At 39.6% G+C, this 24,339-nt stretch overlaps 1 protein-coding gene across 7 annotated transcripts in view; it reads left to right on the plus strand.

The window, feature by feature from the left end:
• The window catches only part of LOC110674205 (collagen alpha chain CG42342), a 658,184-nt gene that overhangs the window by 632,196 nt on the left and 1,649 nt on the right, over positions 1-24,339 (plus strand). The gene's annotated exons all lie outside the window — the stretch shown is intronic.

Genomic DNA, 24,339 nt, shown 5'->3' on the forward strand with positions numbered 1-24,339 from the left:
AACATATACCAATTGCTGATCCTGGCTTTTGTCATAGTCGTACACGACCTAGGGGAAAGTTCCACCTTGCGACTTATGAACAGTAAAAGCACAGGCACTAACCACCGCATGCCGCAATGCCGCACAGTTTGAAAGTAAAATAAAAATTCTCTATACAGGAGTGAAATTGGAATTTCAAAACCAAGAGCCATACGTTGGCATGAAATATTTTGAACTCTTATAACTGTTTGCTGGTTTAACGAAATTCCTTGAATGGCACCTCAACTGAAAGACAAGACATCAAAGGGTCATGTCGTTTACTTATTGAATCCCACATACCTGTCCAAATAGTTTAATAACTGTTTTGAAAGAGAACGTTTATTTCAAGCAAATTTATAAATAGGGGTGCTAGAGAAAATTTGACGTCATTTGCTTTCCATTCTCCGCTTGGATCGCATCTCAGCAGGCTTGCTCTGACCGGGCGTGCTTCTCAGGCACAGACATTGATAGCGAAGGACCTCTCCGTTTGTCTTGCTTCGCTCAAATCAAACTGTCGAGCGAGCGAGAGAAGATGCCGTCCGAAGCCAAAGTCATCACCACTGCCGCCGCCAAGAAGAAGAAGAAGAAGAGGAAACAGTCCACAGGAAAATTTGCGGTCGAACTGTGAACACGGTCGGGCATGTTATTCTCGCTTTGTGCTTCACCGCTTGTTTGCGTTCACCCAGCCATCGTCATCGCCGCCATCATCAGATTTCGACTTAAGCCCGGTGATCCACTACCTGTTACTGTTGTGCGCCATCCACGCCACGAAACTTTCGGTTCGTCGTATAAGCAAATAACTTGCTCAAATTTATACATTTGAGTTGAGAATTCCCCGTTTGACCATGGCAATCAACTGATAACATCCCGCAGTGTTATTTATCTGTAAGAGCATCAAAGCTAACAAAGCCATTGGCCTTTTTCGGGGCCATCAAATTAGTAGAAAAGAGTTCAAAGAGAAATATTTCCGACTTTATTTATAACTTCTAATATTCCTTAATCAATTTCACAGCTTCATACAAAATTTCATTTGTCATGAATAATTTATGACTAAACATTTTGAGACTGTAATCGCGGAAGCTGCTGCAGTGCCGTCGGGGTGAGTGCTCAACATTCCACAACAATTGTTAAATAGAGTGGCATTTCCAACAGCGTCTTTGATGTTCCATATTTTATGGGAACACTTTGATTAGCAAAATTATCCCATGTAACAAAATTGCGACATATTAAGAATGCTTTTGAAAAGACATTCTCATTGAACAATTGTAATAATTTTGACACCCATAGATCAGAAATTTACTTTCATAATAAAGAAAACTATTGATTATCAATAGCTCGTATTGAATATTTAGTTAATGTCAACCCTTCCAGCAATTCATGTTCGACCAATTTCTCACGCTTTAGCATTCACCGCAATTTTCAAGTAATTCTAAGCCCAACACATTATTGGCACATACCCATTTCCCAGATTGGTCGATCAGAAAGCGAAGAGCACAAAAGGGAGGAGCATCATCTGCTATTCTGAGGTTATAAAACATGCTTCCTTCGTCGGATTCAGTTTCATTCCAATTCCGCTTTCGAGCTGGTAAGAGCTCCTCCGAACTTGCTCAGCGAGAAGTACCTCGCTGCTAGAAATCTGCTGAGCTGTTAATCTTCAAGATGCCAATCCAGCATCTGGTTTGTGAAATCGCTCAAGATTTCTAGGTTGACCGATCCGCGCTTCTAGATTTCGACTCGTGGTAAACTCGTGGTCGCAGCATCCAAGCTTAATCGGCTCTTTTCAGGGCCAACATACGTTCATAAAAGGGTTTATTGGATGATATTTACTGATTTATTTATAATGATCTAAATATCCCGGTATACTACAATTTGGTTCACATAATTTACCCCACATAATTACATGAATTTGAGAATATACCACTGCAGCGTCGTCGGACCGTAATAACATCATACTACTCAGCATTGTATGGTATTTCTAACAGCATCGTTGATTTATCATATAATGGGGGAACACTTCCTAAATTCTCGAGTATGGAAATTGGAAAATGTATTAAAATTGCGACAGATTTTAAATAATGTTCAATAAACTGTTTCCTGACCAATTGTAATGAGCAACTATTGATCTGAAATTTTTCTACATGTTAGTCTATTGCAAATGTCATCTATATAAATAAAAATGGAGTGGTATTTGTATGTAACGAAATGACTTGAGAACGGATCAACGGATTGACGCATGTTTTTCACCGTCACACTCCACAAGGGATGCGACGTGTTCGTGCGAGGAAAAAGTTCGGGAAAGTCTCCGGAATAATAGGGAAAACGGAAAAAGACTAAGGTTCATTTTGTATGGGGGAATTCTTGACGTTTTCCACCAGCCTACTTGATGGCAAGACGAAGTTTGCCGGGACACCTAGTAGTATATAAATCAAAACACATTGAACATCGATCAGAAATATTTAAAATTTGCACGAAAGCAAAACATGCGTGATTTTAATTTATTGTAAGCTATTAAAATAATGTTGATATTAAATTAAATTAAAATTTTTTAACTGTCCATACGAATGCGCCTGTGAATTTTCCAAGATATGTAAATCCCTAACCAAGACATCCACTTCATGTACCTTATCCTGGATTGGTCAATCAGAAGAAGGCGAAGAATACGAAAGGGAGGAGCAAAATATATGTTAAAATTCAAGTTACATCTGATGTTCTGTGAAAGTTTCATTCGAAAATATTTCCATAAATAACTGAGATCTAACTTACCAAAGTTGGTCATTTTGTATGGAAAATCGAAAAAGTTGCAAATGCATATGAATAAGTTGGGACTTTCCTTAGCCGAGTGGTTAGAGTCCGCGGCTACAAAGCAAAGCCATGCTGAAGGTGTCTGGGTTCAATTCCCGGTCGGTCCAGGTTCTTTTCGTAATGGAAATTTTCTTGACTTCCCTGGGCATAGAGTATAATCGTACCTGCCACACGATATACGAATGCAAAAATGGAAACTTTGGCAAAGAAAGCTCTCTGTTAATAACTGTGGAAGTGTCGTAAGAACACTAAGCTGAGAAGCAGGCTCTGTCCCAGTGAGGACGTTAATGCCAAGAAGAAGAAAAATAAGAAGATGTGAATAAGTTCTCTGTTTATTCGACAAACCAGCTGAATATTTCATGGGTGCACAACAGCAACAGGGTAGCGGATCACAGGGATTTAGTTGAAACTTGGAAACGTAGCTCAATCTTGAAATCTTGAGCGATTTCACAAACCAGATTGTGGATTAACAGCTCAGCAGGCTTCTAGCAGCGAGGTACTTCTCGCTAAGCAAGTTCGGAGGAGCTCTTACCAGCTCGAAAGTGGAATTGGAATGAAACTGAATCCAACGAAGGCAGCATGTTTTATAACCTTGGTATAGCAGATGATGCTCCTCCATTTTGTGCTCTTCGCATTCTGATCGACCAATCTGGGAAATGGGTATGTGCCAATAATGTGTTGCGCTTGGAATTACTTGAAAATTGCGGAGAATACTATTACGTGAGAAATTGGTCGAACATGAATTGTTGGAATGACTGGCATTCCCTAAATATTCAATACGAGCTATTGATAATCAATAGTTTTCTTTATTATGACGATAAATTTCTGATCCATGGGTGCCAAAATTATTACAATTGTTCAATGAGAATGTCTTTTCAAAAGCATTCTTAATATGTCGCAATTTTGTTACATGGGATAATTTTCCTAATCAAAGTGTTCCCATAAAATATGGAACATAAAAGGCGCTGTTGGAAAAGCCACTCTATTTCACAATCGTTGTGAAATGTTGAGCAATCACCCCGACGGCACTGCACCAGCGTTCGCGAGTACAATCTCAAATTGTTGAGTCATAAATTATTCATGACAAATGAAATTTTGTATGAAGCCGTGAAATTGATTAAGGAATATTAGAAGTTATATATAAAGTCGGAAATACTTCTCTTTGAACTCTTTTCCACAAATTTGATGGCTCTGAAAAGAACCGATGGCTTTGTTAGCTTCGATGTTGTTACGGATAAATAACACTGCTCGGACCAGCAAAACTCTGGTTCTGGCTTCTGGTATTTGCTCCTAACGGGATTGCTTCTTGACCACCAATGATGATTTCATCACGAGTCGAAATTTTGAAGTGCGGGTCAACAGCTCCTAGGCCGATGAAATTTGCGGCGGCGATGACGATGGTTGGGTGAACGCAAACAAGCGGTGAACCACAAAGCGAAAATGACTCGCCCGACCGTGTTCACAGTTCGACCGCAAATTCACCTGTGGACTGCTTCCTCTTCTTCTTCTAGGCGGCGGCAGCGATGATGGCTTTAGCTTCGGACGGCATCTTCTCTCGCTCGCTCGACAGTTTGATTTGAGCGAAGCAAACGGGGGCGTCCTTCGCTATCGATGTCTGTGCCTGAGAAGCACGCCCGGTCAGAACAAGCCGATCTGTCGCCTGCTGAGATGCGAGCCAATCGGAGAGTGAAAAGCAAATGACGTCAAATTTTCTCTAGCCACCCCTACTTATAGATTTGCTTGAAATCAACGTTCTCTTTTAAAACAGTTATTAAACTATTTGGACAGGTATGTGGGATTCAGTAAGTAAACGACATGAAGCTTTGATGTCTTATCTTTCGATTGAGGTGCGAATCAAGAAATTTCGTTAAGCCAGCGAAAAGTTATAAACGTTTAAAATATTTCATGCCAACGTAACGCTCTTGGTTTTGAAATTCCAATTTCACTCCTGTATAGAGAAGAAAGACGTACTTCTACGTCAAAAAAAACAAGGATGAACTTGAGCAAGAGCTCATGTTATTCACAACAATTTTGAAAATAGAACTTTCTATTTGTATATGGCTAGGAAATACTAATCTTAAATACTAAAGCGCTTTAAATAAATTTCATACAAACTCAAATAACGCCCAACTCCAAACAATGTAATTGAGTGCTCAAACGGCTCCTTTCCCCGTAATCCCCTCCTCCCAAGGTAATCAATTTAAATGCAACAATTCGCCGCGCAGAAAATGGCAAACGCTTAATCCTTCTCATTTCAGTAGGGGAAAAGCACCAATTTTCGACCCAGCACTAATTTTCGACCCATCCATACAATTTTGGCCTACTTTGTATGAAAATCCGAAAATTGGCACAGAATTCTTGTGGGTCGAAAATTAGTGCTTTTCCCCTAAATGTCTCGAGACAGAAAGCTTGTGTTTCTCTGCGCTAGCCACGAGGCGAGGACTTTTCGCGGAAGTGTTCAACTCGACGAAAAAAGACCACTCACCGGATTCACTTCCCAGTTGTATATGGGGGAATTCAAGTGGAGCATGAAAAATAGCTAAGAAAACTTCCATCAAGTAAGAGATAAGCAAGGGCGGTCTATTCTTTGCCGGCAACATTATCGAGGGATATCGTCGGAAGTGCTAGGACTAATTTCGTTTCGAAACGTACGAAAAACAACCAACGTCCGGAACTTCTCTCCTTTCCATGGCTTGCCTCGGTTCGGTTTGGCCACAACACACGTTGGATTGCTGCTGCGTTTCGAGAGCTGTGGGAGAGAAATTAAAAGCAAATTGTAGCAACCGTCGATTTGTTTTCCCCCGAAAAGGGAGAGGCATTCGGCTAACTCATTTAATTGAAATTATTTAATTAATGAAATGAAATGGAATTTTTAAACTGGCCCGTGCGTCGATTGGCGGCCAACGTTAAAGTGTTGGTATAAATTCTATGAAACGTGAAATCTACAGAGATGAACTGAAGTTTACATTAGTGCGCTTGCTGAGGGATTAACTCTGTATTGCATGTTTGAAAAAAGTTTTAATCGGGGAGTTTATCGGAGCATTAATTTATTTATTGGTATTACATTGTTATTATAATAAAACCGCGTCAACAATTCCACGCCACATCAACAATTCTTGCAACACCTGGTCAGCCCACCGTGCCCGTTGTGCTCCTCGCCTTCTTGTACCTGCCGGATCGGAAGCGAACACCATTTTTGCAGGGTTGTTGTCCGGCATTCTTACAACATGCCCCGCCCAACGCATTCTTCCAGCTTTTGCTACCTTCAGGATGCTAGATTCGCCGTAGAGTACAGCGAACTCGTGGTTCATCCTTCACCGCCATACACCGTTCTCCTGCACATTTTGTTAGCTCCCGCCAAAGATCGTCCTAAGCACCCAACGTTCGAAGACTCCAAGTGCTTGCAGGTCCTCTTCGAGCATCGTCCACGTTTCATGCCCGTAAAGGACCACCGGACTAATCAGCGTTTTGTACATGGTACATTTGGTGCGGGGACGAATCTGTTTTGATCGCAGGTTCTTCTGGAGCCCATGGTAGGCACGACTTCGGCAGATGATACGTCTCCGTATTTCACGGCTAACATTGTTGTCCACCATCAGCAAGGATCTGAGAAAAATGAATTCATCTATTACCTCGAAGGTATCTCCCTCAATCGTAACGCTGGTTCCTAGGCGAGCCCTGTCGCGATCGGTTCCGCCCAACAGCAGCATTCACCACCAGTCCGACTCTGGTTGCTTCGCGTTTCAGGCGGGTGTACATTTCTGCCGCCGTTTCAAATGTTCAGATTATATCCATGTCATCAGCAAAGCAAACAAATAGACTGGACCCTATGAAAATCGTGCTTCGGCTGTCAAACCTGACTCTCCGCATGACACCAATGTTGAACAACAGGCATGAAAGTCCATCACCTTGTCTTAACCCCTGTCGAGACTCAAACGAACTGGAGTGTTCGGCTGAAACCTTTACGCAGTTCTACACACCATCCATCGTCGCTCTAATCAATCTTGTGAACTTCCCGGGAAAGCTATTCTCGTCCATGATTCTCCATAGCTCAATGCGGTCGATACTGTCGTACGCAACTTTAAAATCAATGAACAGGTGATGCGTAGGGACTTGGTATTCCCAGCATTTTAAGAGGATTTTCCGTACTGTAAAGATCTGGTCCGTCGTCGAGCGGCCGTTCACGAAACCTGCTTGATAACTTCCCACGAACTCATTTGCTATTGGTGATAGACGACGGAAGATGATCTGGGATAATACTTTGTAGGCGGCATTTAGAAAAGTGATCGCTCACTTTTCTCGGTTCTCACATTCTAGCATGTCGCCCTTGTTGTGGATAGGGCATATAACCCCTTGTTTCCACTCCTCCGGTAGCTGTTCTGCCTCCCAGATTCTGACTATCAGCCGATGCAGACAAGCGGCCAACTTCTCCAGGTCCATCTTAATGAGTTCCGCTCCGATACCATCCTTTCCTGCTGCCTTTTTGTTCTTGAGCTGGTGAACGGCATCCTTAACCTTCATCCAGCCAACATACTTTTCACATGCAAAAACTACACTAAAATGTGCATAACTTTTTTGTTTCTCGATGGATTTTGTTGGAATTTTCAGAACTTCCCGAAAAACTCTTCTAGTTTATGGTCCAGGACACTTGGGAATATGGTCCACGTGGTTCCGGAGTTATTCCGGATTGTCTTGGGGTACCAAAATTGGCCACATCGTCCATTCAACGGATATCTCAAAACCCAGATGAGCTAGAAGGTTGATGTCTTCGGCAAAGTTGTTCAGCAAACTAAGGGCTATCCGTCAGTAACAATCTTAATTGGGAATTTATCCGCTAGGTGGCGCCAGTTACAAATTTTCTTCAATCTTCTATATCTCAAGATCCTGATGAGCTAGAAGGTTGGTATCTTTGGCAAAGATGTTCATCAGATTAAGGGCTATCAGGCAATAACAAAATTAGTTGAGGATTTCTCCACTAGGTGGCGCCAGCTACAACTTGTCTTCAATCATCTATATCTAAAGATCTTGATGAGCTATAAAGTTGGTGTCTTCGGCGAAGTTGTTCAGCAGATCAAAAGCTATCTGGCAGCAATTAATCTAATTGGGAATTTATTCGCTAAGTGGCGTTAGTAACAAATTATCTTCAATTTTATGTATCAAAAGTTAACAATCAGATCAATGTTGGGTGGCTCCAGGTTGTCTTCGACATAGTTGTTTACATCGTGGCGAAAATTTAAAATTCTCATAATTTTATGTTCGAGATTTTTCACGTTTGATTTGTAACTTACGCAGCTCAACAGCCCCAATACATAAGTTGGATCATCAATTTGTTTTATATGCTTTTTTTCATTCAAAGCCTTATATTTTATTTACGAGATTTTTTGGTGGAGCCTTTCTTCACCGAGTGGTTAGAGTCCGCGGCTATAAAGCAAAGCCATTCTGAAACCATCTGGATTCGATTCCCGTAGACCCAGGATCTTTTCGTAAGAGAAATTTCCTAGACTTCTCTGGGCATAGAGTATCATCGTACCTGCCATTCGATGTACAAATACTAAAAATGGCAACTTTGACAATGAAAGCTCTCAGTTAATAACTGTGGAAGTTCTCATTGAACATTAAGCTGAGAAGCAGGTTCTGTCCTAGTGAGGACGTAATGCCAAGAAAAATAACGAGCTATGGGCTAGTTCATCTCGGGACCAACGGCTTTACTTAATTCAATACATCAAGGGCAATCTGAAATGGAAAACTGAACCAATATTTATTCGCTATATGGTGCTAGTAACCTCTCCAATATTCTGAATTTGGTGAGCTGGTAATGCAATTGATTCAAATTTTATTCATTAGATATCACTAGTGATATTTTCATAGAACTTATCTAATTTAACAACATGATAAGCAGGAAGATTAGTTTTTCGACAAATAATATTGGATGGCTGAAACTTACCTAATAGGGATCAAGTTGGTTTCAGTTTTAGTGGCGCTGCCGTATATTTTTGAGGAAGAATTTTATTCCAAGATCCTCGTACGCTAAAATATCGGTCTTTTAGGATTTTTTTCAAGCAACAAAAATCTTCCTTAAAACAATCCAACGGAAATGTTATAGACAACGGTTTAAATGCTCAACTTGATGCTCACCGCTAAGGTTTAAAGTTAGAGAAGTCTGAGTACAAGTAAATGCTTAAGTAATAACAAATAATGTCACTGATAACAAATCTTGTTGATTTTTTTTTTTGAGTTTTGAGTTATTAAAAACTCCGTGAGTTGATGTTCTTTAACTCGATATCGAAAACATTAATTTACTGGGATTGTGTGAAAAGTTATTTCCATGAATAATCAAAATTGAAGAGGATTCCTGTACCGAAAAAATCGATACTCAACGCGTTATGCTTTTATATATATGCACATAAATCAAAAAGCTATATGGAATAATTTTGTATGGCAAAATTGGCCAGATAAACTATACACTTCACGATATTAAAAATATATTCAGAGAAATATTTTTAGTACCGTACAACCGGTACTAATGGAGAAAAACAAAAATCCCCACAAACGTCTTTTTCAAACAAACGTTTTGATATTCGGGAAATTTCTAGTGAAATATCTTTCTCAATAAAAATTAAACGATTTTAATTATTTTGCTCAACTATAGGGATAATCGTAGCCGATAGTATATTCTTGAAATATTAGGAATTTTATCAGGATTAAAGGATAGCAAAAATCCTACCATCGCAGTCTAGAAATATATACTGTAGACAACAACCTTCCAGCGGATGAATTCAATCAAATTTTTCACCGCCAGAAAGTGCATGTTCGATTTTGGCAACATGCCAAAAAACCTTTATGATGCCCAAATCAAACCGTGCAAAATAAAACAGTTGTTTCAATTGAAACTTCTATCAACGTGATAATGACCACGAATTAAATTGAACACGGTAAGTTTCAAGACGGCTCACAGACATTTCGAGATTAGCACGATTGTTGACTGACCCATGATCCATTGTTTTGCATATGTATTCCCGTGTTGCCAAAATCAAACCATGCCAAAATAAAAAAAAAAACTTTGCCGAACATATAAACTTTCTCAATACATAGAAAAGAAATATTGTTATTGGCGCCACCTAGCAGATGAATTATCATTAATATTTTTTATCGCTAGCCCTCTAGCTCTTCACGATGTAAATATATAGCAGATTAAAACATTATTGCTAGCAACACCTAGTGGATGAATTCTCAACCGGATGTTGCACTGCTAAATAGACCATGATCTGTTGAACAAATTTACGGAAGACACCTTCCTTCTAGCTTATCGGAATCTCGAGACATATAATGGGGATAAATTATTAATAAGGTTAGCAACTGCCCAAAAATCCTTGATCTGCTGAACAACTATGTCGAAAACACCAAACCTCTAGCTTATCAATATCTCGTGATATAGGAGATTGAAGAAAATTTGTTACTAGCGCAAACAAGCGAATAATTTCCCAATCTTTACCAGATAGCTCTTGGTCTACTAAACAACTTTGCCGAAGACACCAACCTTCTAGCCCACCAGGATCTTGAGATATAGAAGATTGAAGAAAATTTGTAACTAGCGCCACCTAGCGGATAAATTCCCAATTAAGATTGTTACCGACGGATAACTCTTGGTCTGCTGAACAACTTTACCGAAGACTCCAACCTTCTAGCTCTCCAGGATCTTAAAATATAGAAGATCGAAGAAAATTTGTAACTAGTGCCACCTAGCGGAGAAAATCTAAACTAATTTTGTTATTGCCAGATAGCTCTTAGTCTGCTAAACACCTTTGCCGAAGACACCAACCTTCAGGCTCATCAGGATCTTGAGATAAAGAAGATTGAAGAAAAATTGTAACTGGCGCCACCTAGCAGAGAAATTATTAACTGATTTTGTTATTGTCAGATAGCCCTTAGTCTGATGAACAACTTTGCCGAAGACACCAACCTTCTAGCTCATCAGTATCTTGAGATATAGAAGATTGAAGAAACATTGTAACTGGCGCCACCTATCGGATAAATTCTCAATTAAGATTGTTACTGCCAGATAGCTTAGGGTCTGCTGAACAACTTCGCCGAAGACACCAACCTTCTAGCTCATCAGGATCTTTAGATATAAAAGATTGAAGAAAATTTGTTACTAGCGCCACCTAGCGGAGAAATTCTCAACTAATTTTGTTATTGCCAGATAGCCCTTAGTCTGATGAACAACTTTGCCGAAGACACCAACCTTCTAGCTCATCAGGATCTTGAGATATAGAAGATTGAAAAAATTTGTAACTAGCGCCACCTAGCGGATAAATTCCCAATTAAGATTGTTACTGACGGATAGCCCTTACCCAGACAACCAAAATGTACGTATAATGAAATCACCTGGAGGCCTTGTATGTGCAACATTTCACTTATAAGATGTCGCGAAAAGGCCTTCTACGTACAAAAGTGGAGGCGATATGCGTGCATATATTATGTGATGAATAATAACATACAATGCGAGTGTAAAAATATTCTACAGAACTAACCTGTGATCTTATGCGACTTAGCTTATGATAACAAATGATGATTTGACAGCTGCTACGAATTGATTCGACTTACTTTGTACGAGTGTACGAGACGAAACAAAATGTACAAATGAACTCAGAAAAGAAGTGTTTTATGCGAGGAAGCTCATCAATCTGACGAGTTTATCCATGGTGTTTTGCGGGTTTGATGTAATTAGTATGAATAAACGAGTTGTGACGTGAACTTTCATGCGATTTCTGGTTGTTTGGGTAGTTTGCTGAACAACTTTGCCGAAGACATCAACCTTCTAGTTCATCTGGGTTTTGAGATATCCGATGAATGGACGATGTGGCCAATTTTGGTACCCCAAGACAATCCGGAATAACTCCGGAACCACGTGGACCATATTCCCAAGTGTCCTAAACTAGAAGAGTTTTTCGGGAAGTTCTGAAAATTTCAACAAAATCCATCGAGAAACAAAAAAGTTATGCACATTTTAGTGTAGTTTTTGCATGTGAAAAGTATGTTGGCTGGATGAAGGTTAATTTCCCTCAAAGTGGGAGCCGGTTGCTTGCTATTGTCCTACATTCCTTCCGCTGCCTTGAGCCTCCGTGCCTGTGCCCTCAGTGCCATTCAAGTGTTCGTTGTAGTGTTGCTTCCACCATTCGATCACATCGTGTCTGTCAAAATGTTCCCATCTTTTTCATTTACATTTCGGCTCGCGGCACGAAGCCTCGGCGGGATGCGTTGAGTTTTCGATAGAACTTTCGCGTTTCTTGAGTGCAGTGCAACAGCTCCATTTCTCCGCATTCCGTCTTCTCCGGGCGGCGCTTCTTCTCCAGGAACAGACGGGTCTGATGCTTTCGCTTCTGTCTATAACGTTCCACGATCTATCGAGTATCTTGCAGCATCATTACTGCCCGCGCGACATCCGGCCGTTTCAGTTGCTCAAGGTCATACCGTGGCGGGCGTCGGTACCGTACGTTGTTAACGACGGAGAGTTTTAGGCGCAGCTTTGCCATTACCAGGTAGTGGTCGGAGTCGATATTTGCGCCACGATATGCTTTTCGTCTACGCTGTCGTTATTATAAAAAAAGCCGTTGGTATAAAATACATCCTAGCCCAAAGGCAGCGGTTTTTTCATGAATTCATCCAGAAATTTCCGAAGCGAAATCCAGAAAGCGATTTTTTCAGGAATTTAGTCGGGGATTCCTCAAGGGGTTACTCTACATTTTTTTTTTTCTAGAATTACAAAGCTTTTAGCCGCATCGACCAAGGAGTGCGGGTTCGAATCCCACTTCAGCTCAGAAAACTTTTCGTCTGGAGCGTGTTTCGATTGTGAAGTTGGGCGTTACATGCTAGTCCGTTCTCCGCTGTGGTGCTTCTTTCAAAGGACAAATCGTCAAAGCATTTACGTGCAGGTGTCTTTTTTTTTTTTGAAAAAAAAAAGTTTCAGAAATCTCTTCAGGAGCTCATCTAGGTTTTTTTTTAAACTTCTCTAGGTAAGAAGTTCATAGAGATATCCCTAAAAACAATTGAAGATGAAATTCTGGATGAATTCTTATTTATTTTGATGAAATCTCTGGAGCAATTCATGGGTAAATCTATGTAGGAATATCTAGAGAAATTCTCGAAGAATTCTCTGGAGGAGTTTTTGGGGAAATTTGAAGGAGAATCCCTGGAAGATTACCTGAAAAAATCCTTAGAAGAATTCACATAGCGATTCCTAGATGCATGCCAAAGAGAATTCCTAAAGTAAACTCTTGAAGACTATGAGGACAAGGAATTCATGAAGTCATATCTTGTAGAATCCCTAGATGAATTTCTCTAGGAGAATTTCTGGAGTAATCTATGAGGAAAATCTCAGGAATAATTCGTAGAAGAATCTCGAAAAGACTACCAGATAATATTCTGGAGAAATATCTGGAGTTATCCTTGAAGAAATTGTTTCATTAAAACTTTTAAAAAAAATCCCTGTAAAAATTTTCCTAGAAGAGTCCCCGACCAGAAAAGAAAACAAGATTAGAACAGAAGAAAACAAGATTAGAACAGAAGATTACCATGTCACGGCAAAATCTAAAAACATACTTTAAATCCATTCGAAATAAAATAAAATGAAATATACATTACTTAAACCGCATTTTTTTTTTTTGAATATTTTCTATAAATTTCGTAAGTCATACTAGCATTAAGAAATAAATAAAAAATATGTTTATGTAAAATGTACTAGTCTACGTCGGTTGACGAAAATAAATGAATAAAAAAATTCATTCGGGGACTCCTTCAGGAAATCATACAGGACACCTTCAGGAATTATCAGGGTTTTTCTCAGGGGAAACCTTTGGGAATTCGTGCAAGGATTCCATCACGAATTTGCACGGGAATACATTCGAGGAGTCCACAACGAAGTCTGCCTACAGATATCTCCAGGTACCCTTCCAAGAATTCTTCTGAAGTTCCCCCGATGTGTCCAACAGAATTTCCACCAGGAATTCCTCTGAGGATGTGCTCGATGAATCCCTTCGGGTATGTATTTCCTTCAGATTTTTTTCTCTGTGGTTATCGTTCAGAAATTTCTCCAGGGATTTCCTTCAAGAATTCCTGTTAGGATTTTCCACAGAAATTTTTCTGGGGAATTACACCAGGATTTTTTCGGAAGTTTCCTGGAATATCTCTGGAGATTTGCGCCAGATAATTTTCCGGAAAATTTCCTCCTGGAATTCCTCAAGAACTCAGGATATTCTCCAGAAATTATTTCGAGAATTTTTTCAGACAATTCATTCGGAGATTTCCTCCAGCAACTACTCTTAGGATTTAAACCAGGAATCCGGGGATTTTATCTAGGAATTCTTCCGGCCATATCATCAGGAACTCCTCCGGGAATTCTCTCCACGAATTTCTCAGGGGATTTTCAATAGCTATTACTCTAGAGATTTCGTCTAGAAATTCTTCCGGGGATTTCCTTCAGGAATTGCTCCGGAGATTTCCTCCAGGAAGTTCATCTAGGATATTCCCCAGAAACTCCTCTGGTGATATGATCTAGAAAATCCTCCGGGGATTTTTTCAAAGAATTCGTCCAGGGATTTCCCGCCAAGAACTCCTCCAGATTTTTCTCCAGTATTTTTAAGGGGATTTCCAATAGCAATTCCTCCGCGGATTTCATCCAGAAATTCTTCCGGGAATTTACTCTAGAAGCACATTCAAAGATTTTTCCAGGGATTTCATTTAAAAATACCTCCGGAGATTTTTATGAGAACTTATCCGGAAATTTCCTTTAGGAGTTTCTCTGGGGATTTGATTTCGTCCAGAATATCATCTGGATATTTCATCCAGAAATTCATTAAGAAATTCCTCCGAGGATTTTCTGCAGAAATTGTTTCGGGGATTTTTCCAGAGAATTTTTCCGGTGAATTCCTCCAGGAGGTTCTTTGGGGATTTGCACCTGGGATTGCTGTGGAGATTTGCTCCAGAAATTCCTCCAGGAATTCCTACAGCAATTTTTCCTTCAGAAAATCCTCCGGGAATTAGTTACATGAACTCCTTCGGGGATTTCCACCAGGAATTTATCCCGAGATTTTCCCCAGAAATTCCTCCGGTGAGTTTTTCAAAAAATCCATAAGGGATCTCCCAAGAACTCCTCTTGAGGTTTTCACAAGAATTTCCTCTGGAGCCGAGGATTTTTTTCAGGGATTTCCACCAAAAATTCCTCCTTTTCTTCTTACGTCCTTCATGTGGGCTTCGTGGCCGTGTGGTTAGTGTTACAAAACATTTAGCCGCATTGAGTCAAGGAGTGTGAGTTCCATTCCCGCTTCAGTCCGGAAAACTTTTCGTCAGGAACGTATTTCAACTATGCCACTGAGCGTTGCATGCTAGTCCGTTGTCTAGTGTGGTGCTTCCAATTGTCCTCGGGAAGCATTACCGTGTCGGTGTTTTTTTAAAGAAATTCTTTCGGATTTCCACCGGCAATTCTTCTGAATTTCATCCAGAAATTCCTCGGAACGTCCTTTGGATTTCTACCGGGAATTCTACTAGATTTCTTCCAGGAATTCCTCAAGCGATTCTTCTGAATTTCATCCAGTAATTCCTAGAAAGTCCCTCCGGAGTTTCTTTGCAAAGGTGGGAACTCGAATTTCCATCTTAGTTTCTCTAGGAATTTCTTCGGAGGTCGTCATGCAATTACCCCGGAGTTTCTCCAGCAATACCTCCTAAGTTCCTGCAGGAATTGCTTCGTAGTTACTCCAGGATTTTCTTTCGTAGATTTTCTAGGATTTTGTCCAGAATTCCTTCAGTGATTCCTCCTGACTTTCTCGAGAAATTCCTTTGAAGTTCTTCCACCAATTCTTTTGAATTTTATCCAGCATATCCTTCGAAGTTTCTCCAAAACTTCAGGAGAAACTCCGGAGAAATTGTTAAAGGAACTCTGGAAGAATTGCTCGAGGACCTACAGAGGAATTCATGGGGGAGACCCGGAAAGTTTCTGGAGGAATTCCTGAAAGAACTACGCAACAATTCCAGAGGAGCTAAGAAGGAAATCCAAAGTACTTCCCGGTGGAACTTTGGAAGAACTTCGGAGAATATGCTGGATTAAGTTCATTAGAATTGCTGAAAGGACTCCTAAAGAATTTCTTGAGCAGCTCAGAAGAAATAACCGGTGAAGCACCGAAAGAATACCCAGAGAACTTTGCAGGAATTCCTGTAGGAACTCTGGACAAAATCTTAGAAAATCTCCTAAAGGAAATCCTAGCAAAACTACGGATTGATTCATGGAGGAACTCCGGATGAGTTTCTGGAGGAACTCTGGAGGCATTTCTAGAGGAACTCTCGGGTAATTGCTTGACGAACTCTAGAGATATTCCTGGAGAAACTAAGAAGAAAATTTGAAGGAATTCCTGGTGGAGCTCCAAAAGAATTCCCGGAGCAATTCTTGTAGAATATCTCCATAGAAAATCGCTGAGGGATATCCTCGACCTCGATCCTCGATTTTCGTTGTGAAACCCTTAAGAGGAGTTCTTGGGAGAAATTCCCCGATTAATTCCTGGAGAAATCCCCACAGAATTCTATGGAGGAAATCCCTGTATTATTACTTCATTGAAATTCTCGGAAAATTTCTTGGAAGAAATCCCCGGGGCATTCTTGAAGGAAATTCCCTTAGGAATTTCTGGAAGAAATCCCCGGAAAAAATCCTGTTGCAAAACTACCTGGAGGAAATTTCCGGGAAAATTCTCTGAAAAAATCCCCGAAAGATCTGATATGATTTTATTATATCACTGTAGTGAATGAGCTGTAAATTTGATTGAAACATTTTAGTGTGCTTGTGAGCTGCGCGGGTAGCTGAATTTTTTTAGGAGTGTTGAAACAGCGCCAAAATGGAATCAATGATGATAATGATAATGAATGACAAGAGCTGTATGTGTGAGTCTGTTCTGCACAATCTACCGATTCTCGTGAAGAAGATAAGGTAGCCGGTAGCAAGGTGTTTGCATTGTACTCTGTAGCAGAGTGAATTGAACCAGCCTTGGCCGGCAGTTACATGAAAGAGAAACGAACTGGAAGGAGTGCGAAAGAAAAAACGGGATGGATTCTTATGTTGGCATTCGATCGTGGAGATGGGGAAGTAGGTCTTCAGTCTACATTGTTGTTTTGCAAGAGTTGGACCTTCGTTTATTTAGCGCGACACAGAGTTAGTTGTACGCGGAAAGTGTAGATTCTGTTAAAATAAAGAAAATTATTACAAAATTTACACCAAATAAATATAGAATATAACAAATCCTATTAAAATTATAGCAATGATTACAAAACAAATGCTAATATTGTTCATAACTTTAGATGTTTTTTACAACTTACTTTCAAATGCAACTTCTGTTATTATTAACAGCTTTTGTCACAATATGTAATAATCTTTTTATGTGATTCTGGTCGGGTGTCTGAAAGAAATTTTGAAGGAATATCTCTGGAAAAGTTCCCTGGGGAATCCTTGGAGAAATTCTAGTAAAGATTTTACTGAAAGAATCTATGGAGGAATCACTGAAGAGACATTTCGGCTGAAACTCTTGGCGAAATTCCTGTAGAAATATCCTGGAAAAATCCCTGGAGCAATTCCTGGCAAAATTCCTGATTGACCGCTGAAGGTATTTCTGGAGCCTTATGAGAACCGGTCTGGTAGCGAACAAAATGTGCTTCCAGGGAGAAATCGCTGTAAGGATTACAGTAGAGATTATCTCTGATCTTGTAGCTCCAGTACATAAGGCTACAGCACGTGCACAGTACCCGCCCAGTGGATTAAAATAAAATTATATCACAATAATATTAAGATTCGTTACAAATATCAAATTTCGTTTCATTTTTGTTCATGCGCTTTGAGTTGACGAAGGACATCATAACATAATTAAAACAAAATCAGTTATACTAGAAAAGGCTCTTTCAAATTTGTTGTTCGTGATACAACAAAATCTGAGGGAAGTAGGTACATGTAAACAAAATAACAAATTTTATTATAATTCAAGTAAATGTGGTACATATATTTGTGTTTGATTTGAAACATAAGGGGCATGGGTTCGAATCCTGCCGGTCGACGATCTTTCCGAGTTGGAAACTTTCTCGACTTCCCAGGCATACAGTATCATCGTGCTTACCGAACGATATACATAGGCAAAAATCGTCAAATGGCAAACCTCTCCGTTAATAATTGTGAAAGTGCTCATGAGAACACTAAGCTGAGAAGCAGGCTTTGTTCCAGTAGGGGCGTAACGCCAGGTGTATGGCATGGTGTCCATTTACATCTGGATGAAATGTGTATTTTGAGCCGTCGCAAGCTATATGAACTATATGATGGTTTGAAAAATGTCCACATCCTAGTGGAACTGGTTCCGGAATACTTCGAAATCTAAATGTTAGTCATCTTGGTGCTCTTGTAAATCAGAATGAAAACCATGAAATTTGAACCATCGTTATATACATGTGTATAAACTGCTGAATATGATATACGCCAGTTCCTCCTGAAACAGGTTCTCTTGTGCCCTTGTGCCCAGAATGGTCATACTCACAAACAATTTCCAGGGTGCCATTTTAGAGTTCCATGTCTTTCTTATAAAGCTGAAAAATGGGTTTTTGAGAGGGTTTCAAAGTCGTGGGCCATCTTTGACCAGTAATGTATAATGTGTCACTTGTTTTTGTGGCGCCGCCCCTAGAGGTCCGAAAATGTTCGTTTTCAGAAGTTAGAAAAAGTCAGATTTCTATCTGTTTTCTCTACAAAGTTACAGCTCATTTACCGTGCCTATTGGCTAAAAATGACCCAAATGCACAAGGAAGGTTAATCGCACCAACTACTAGAAATCCCCTATGCCTCTATTTAGTTCGAGACGATCGTGTGCCCGCAACGTTTCATGAAGTTAGTAATCTCTATGAGTATCTCAACGAGGGTTCCAACATCTTTTCTCATGCATTCACGCTGTTTAACCAGCTCACTTGAGTTTGCCGGTAGATGAACTCCAATAAGAACCATGAGTCTTCAGTTTTGGAACAGTTCTTTTGAACACTAGGGCTTCAAAAGCTCTATGACTCTCACAGAGTTTCAATCATAAATTTCGTATAAAGTTAAACGTTGTGTATCTTAGCTTTTTAAGGAAATTCACAAAAAATAAAACACGTGTTTCAAGTGAATTCGTATTTAAGTAAATTTGAGAAATGTCACATTTAAATAATTAATAATTAGACACGCCGTTCAATAGCGTCACAATGACAAATGCGAGAACAGCTTTTTTTCTAAATTAGGACAGTGAAGCGCTCAATAAATACGATACAAACTCCTACATTTTGTACTAGTGGTACTCAGGCATAAGTATACTGCGTACCATATAAAGCTTTTAATCAAAGATGCGGGCTCCATGAAAAAATCAAAATATTCCATACGAAATCCTGGCGATCTCTAGCTGGGTCGTCTAACTGGTTCTGGAGGTTTTACGGGACTCTTTGTTCGTATAGTTGGCTTTTGATAATTTTCAGCGGAGTATTCACGATACTGAGCGGAATCTGGGTATTTCTATCAGACATTAAAGGTTTCTTGTGGGATACTTCCATACATACTTATATGGAAAATCCTATTGAAGGGTTAGTCAATATTTTGTTTTAAAAGATATCATAATTCGTGTCCACAGCAAATGATTTCATCTGTTTCTGTGTGCCCGTTTGACTGTAGTGAATCGTTAAAAATTAAATGTCTTACTATACAAAAAACATAGTTGTAAATAGAGACGGGCAAAAAGAATCAGAGCCGTTCGAAAGATCCGGATCACTCAAAAGTACGAGTGATCCATGGCTCTTTTTTGGCGAGAGTCGGTTCATTACATCACCACGGATCAGTCAAAAAGTACGAACCGATTTTTTCCTCTTTTCTGCTTCGTTCGTTTCTCGGCTTCATTATAACGCTTAACACTTGCCTTGCTTTGCGCGCCACGGCACTCATGTAGCTCCGTTGTATCACGGTAGTCGACACGTTTACGCTGATATTCGGCAGCGTTTCCCTTAAATATTCACAACACGAGCGATCAAACGAATGTCGAAAAGAAAAATGTCAATTGAATGCCACTGACCACGATAGCTTCGCTAGGAAACGTTACGGTTTTGTTTGTTTCTGTTCTGCTTTCATTGTATGTGTGTCACATTCTACATAGCAGACAAGATCAAAATGAATAGTTTATGATCCGATGTCTGAATTCTGATTTATGCATTTATGCGTATCAGACGACATTCAGTTGACTCTTTATTGAGTTTGTCGACGTTCATTCTAAAGCTCGTGCTGTGACTGTTGGCCAAAAAACTAATTTGCCCCGCCCAGTTACATACAGTGCCCACTTATATGGTAAAACACATTTTGTTGGGCAAAATCGGACAATAAACAGGTATAAAATGAGATTTACAGCGGAACGTTTCTATTTGTAGCGATTCGATTTGCACAAGAGTCGAGTGAATGAACGAGAATGAAAAAGGAAACGGAAATACAAAAGAATGTCAAAAGCAAAGTACATGGGTCGTTCTATCTTGATGTTGTCGTTGGGTGACACTCTAGCGGCAGGTGGTGGAAATTCTAACACATTTTGCTTCTTCTTTTGATTCAGGTAGGAGAAAACGGCCGAGTGAGTATAACGTGAGTTTCTTGGGAAAAATGAGAGAGCGAAAGATACCGAAGCTACGACGCATGTCGCGCAACAGAGAGTAAACCGCTCCTTTTCCCGTTGGCTCGGTTCAGTACGCTCTTCCTAAGCGATCCGTTGAGCCACTGAACCGTTCAAAAGATTCTTTCTTTCTTTCTGGCGTTACGTCCCAACTGGGACAAAGCCTGCTTCTCAGATTAGTGTTCTTATGAGCACTTCCACAGTTATTAACTGAGGGCTTTCTTTGCCGATTGACCATTTTTGCATGTGTATATCGTATGGCAGGTACGAAGATACTCTATGCCCTGGGAATCGAGAAAATTTCCTTCACGATAAGATCCTCGACCAGTGGGATTCGAACCCACGACCCTCACAATGGTCATGCTGAATAGCTGCGCGTTTATCGCTACGGCTATCTATGCCCTAGTGGTTTCATCACTATTGGCAAGAATTTGGCTTATATTTCTTGAAAATTTTATCTTCTTTAAATCATCGGCAGTTCTTTAGAGTTATACTGATTTAATGATAATTTGCATTACATTTGCTTACATAAGATATTTCTTTTGATCATATGCTGGTCTTCCAAGAGAAAAATATGTTTCATAGTTATTGGAATTGAGACTTAGAGTACGTTCATAGAGTCTTATTTAAAATATTTTTAAGCACAAGGGTTAACTTATGTAAAATGTCATTCTCTTGTGTGAAAAGAACTTCTCAAAACTTCTGGTTGCTAGAACTATAAAATAATTTACTCATTACGATTCTAGGACTCGAAGCAAACTGATCCTGCTGAAGTCGAAGACCATTTTAGCTACTGTCAAAATCTGCCAACAAACGCAATGCGAAAACCCCTGCTGGCACCTTTTACCGCTAGCAGAGAAGTGAAAAATTATTTGCATTTAGGATGTTTTGCAATCAGTGCCGAAGACTATTTCTTAGACTAAGAATAAGCTGAATATGTTCTTTGAAATTCAGCTTTTAAATTCTTTACAAGTGAATGGTAACTGTAGTGCACCATTGTTTTCAATTTCGGCCAAACGGCATTCGGCCAAACGGCATTCAGCCGAATGACCCTTTCGGTCAAATGGCGTTTGGGCAAACGGCATTCGGCTAAATGACCCGGAGCCCATTGATCCGATGTCACCCCCTCGATGGGACGAGAATGGGTCAATTTCGTTATATTAATATGTCAGTGAAAAATAAACGAATTTCGAATACTTTTTCAACAATTGTAATAATGTATACTGAAAAAATATTTTAAGTGAAATTACGAGAGTTTTTTTAACAGTGACTAACTTATTCCCTCCAACTCCTGAATTGAAGCTTCCAAAATATGTTTAACTAAAATATTCGGTTGATAAATCTAGACAAACATTTGAAAAGGGCCCAAGAGGTCTTGAGCGTTTTTTCAGTAACGTTGCTGTTGAGCCCTTTTTAGCCCGCCCACGCAAACTAACACCACTATCAGCAAGATTGGTGTTAGCTCTTCCTGATAGTGGTATTGGTGAGCGTGATGGAGTTGAATTGGGCTCAACAGCGGCTTGCAAAGCCAATGTTTACCAATGTCGATGTGCCCTTTTGAAATGTTTGTCCAGAAATGTCAAAGATCGGGTTTTTGTTTGTTTTGTCCTGGCGTCGTGGGTGATTCATGTTGTGTGAGTGCGAGAAGATATACTTGTTCAGTCGACGATAGATTACCAAATGGTGAGCTCGTTTCATGCTTTTAAGGTGACGATGAATCGAAGCCAGCCCTCAAATTTTCAAGAGCACAAATCTGGAGAACTAAACATCTGTTTAGTTGAGATTGATTGCTGGTTGGTGCTGACCAATCGATTAAGTTTTCAGCTTTAACGGGTGTTCGGTTCTCCAGATTTGTGCTCTTGAAAATTTGAAGTTTGGCTTCGATTCATCTTCACCTTAATAACGCATTTTTTTTTTATCGTCGCAACGTAACATTAGTGTAATTTTCAAACAAACTATGGACGGTTCGTCACTTCAAGTGTCGACATTAACCCTTTTTTATTTTTGTTTTATATAGTTTCATTATACATAGCTTCTTTTTTCTTTTATTACCTAAAAATAACCTTTGAACTGTTCGATATTTTGAATGTCGACGTATTTCTTCAAACTTCTACTATTATATTTTCATCGCAAGACAAAAATGCAAAACTAGTTTTAAGTAAAAATCGTATTTTTCCTCCCTATCCATGGATCGCATCACCGACCAAAGGTGACTCCCAGATCTTTTTCCTCTCTCACTAATAAACACCCTTCCCGTAATGATTGTGGAGATGCAGAGGTATTCTTGGTCTCTAGAAGCAACAATCATTACATCCTAACATCCTTCCCCATCCCAACTGACTGTAAGGACTTGGCCGGCGCCGTTATTGATCAATAATATGGGATCTGCTAAAATTGCACTTCGAGAGTAAGCGAAAACTCCCATCCCTTATCCATTTGGATCGAAGTGCAATTCTTACCAGTTCCGACCAATCACGGAGTAGCAACCATTGACATGTACAGTCAGTCTATGCTATGCTATGCTATGCTAAAAGCGGTATATTGAATTGTTTTCGCATTTCTTCGACCTAGGGAAAATATTGATTAACATAATCGATAGAGTAGGGAAGAGTTTACTGTATATTCGTATTTTATCTATAGTGACAAATCAACTTGGTATTTTCTCCAAGCTTTCTTGAACAAACAATTTAAAATGTATAAAAAAAACATGCTGAATGCGAAGTTATTTGAAAATCGACAAAAATGCAAATGTTACGCCTATGCAGTTATGGGCAGCGAATGTGATTCTGTGAATGTGTTGATCTACTGTATGTTAGATTTGCTTAATCTTACCATTTGTTCCTCATATTCACTCTATTCATTCTCAAGTCTCTCCTATCGCACATCACAATTTTATGTTTGATTTTGAAGTAGCTTCTCGGTATGCTTTACTGCATGCTTGCTCTAAAGAAACGAAGGACATTTTTCGAAAAAAATATTTCATGCATGCTTCGATGAAAATTGTACATTTTGCTGTTTTCACCGCATTAAGCGCGTTTTTACTCAGCAACAATGGTTTTTGACGTAAATGTCCTATTTGCATTCGAATTGTGTTCAAATGATCACAATCAATCATTTTCACACGTTTTACATAAAACTACGACGGTTCTCATAGCTGGCATTGCCGTGACCTCAGTACAAACCGGAATGTCTCCGACACGGTTCCAAATTCTATAAGGCCAATTTTTGACCAAATAATGGGTACCTACTCTTTTTAAATCAACTGAGGTTTAAAAAATCGTATAAGGGTTGATAAAATTGTAGCTATTTGAAAATACAGTTAACTCTCCCTTACTCGATATTCCGTATCTCGATATCGAGTTAGAGAACCATAGTAAAAGTTGGTTTTCATGGCTAACTCGATGGTCCCTTGGAACGCAGTTGCACTGCTTTTGTGTTCTGTAACTCGATACCTCCCTAACTCGATGGTCCCTTCAATATCGAGTAAGGGAGAGATGACTGTATGTTGTCGAGAAACAGGGAAAGGTATGCTGTAAATTGTGGAATTTAGAAGAAAGAACTTCTGCTTGCATTAATTCGCCTGCTGAGAGATTAGCTCTGCATTGCATGGTTGGAAGAAACTCAAATCGAGAAGATTATCGGAGCAAGCTGTGCGATTATGACAGCATCGATTTTACTAACAAAATTGGGCAAGGGTGCCTTGGATTGCATGAGGCTACTAACTCTGGTTCGATCTAACATCAATTATGACCAAACGTAGACTTTGAACTTGCACTAAACGATGACTTAACCATGAACAACTGATGATGAGTGGCAAATCGTATAAACTGATGAAAAC

This window comes from Aedes aegypti, chromosome 1 (genome assembly GCF_002204515.2).
Source record: "Aedes aegypti strain LVP_AGWG chromosome 1, AaegL5.0 Primary Assembly, whole genome shotgun sequence".
Taxonomy (NCBI): domain Eukaryota; kingdom Metazoa; phylum Arthropoda; class Insecta; order Diptera; family Culicidae; genus Aedes; species Aedes aegypti.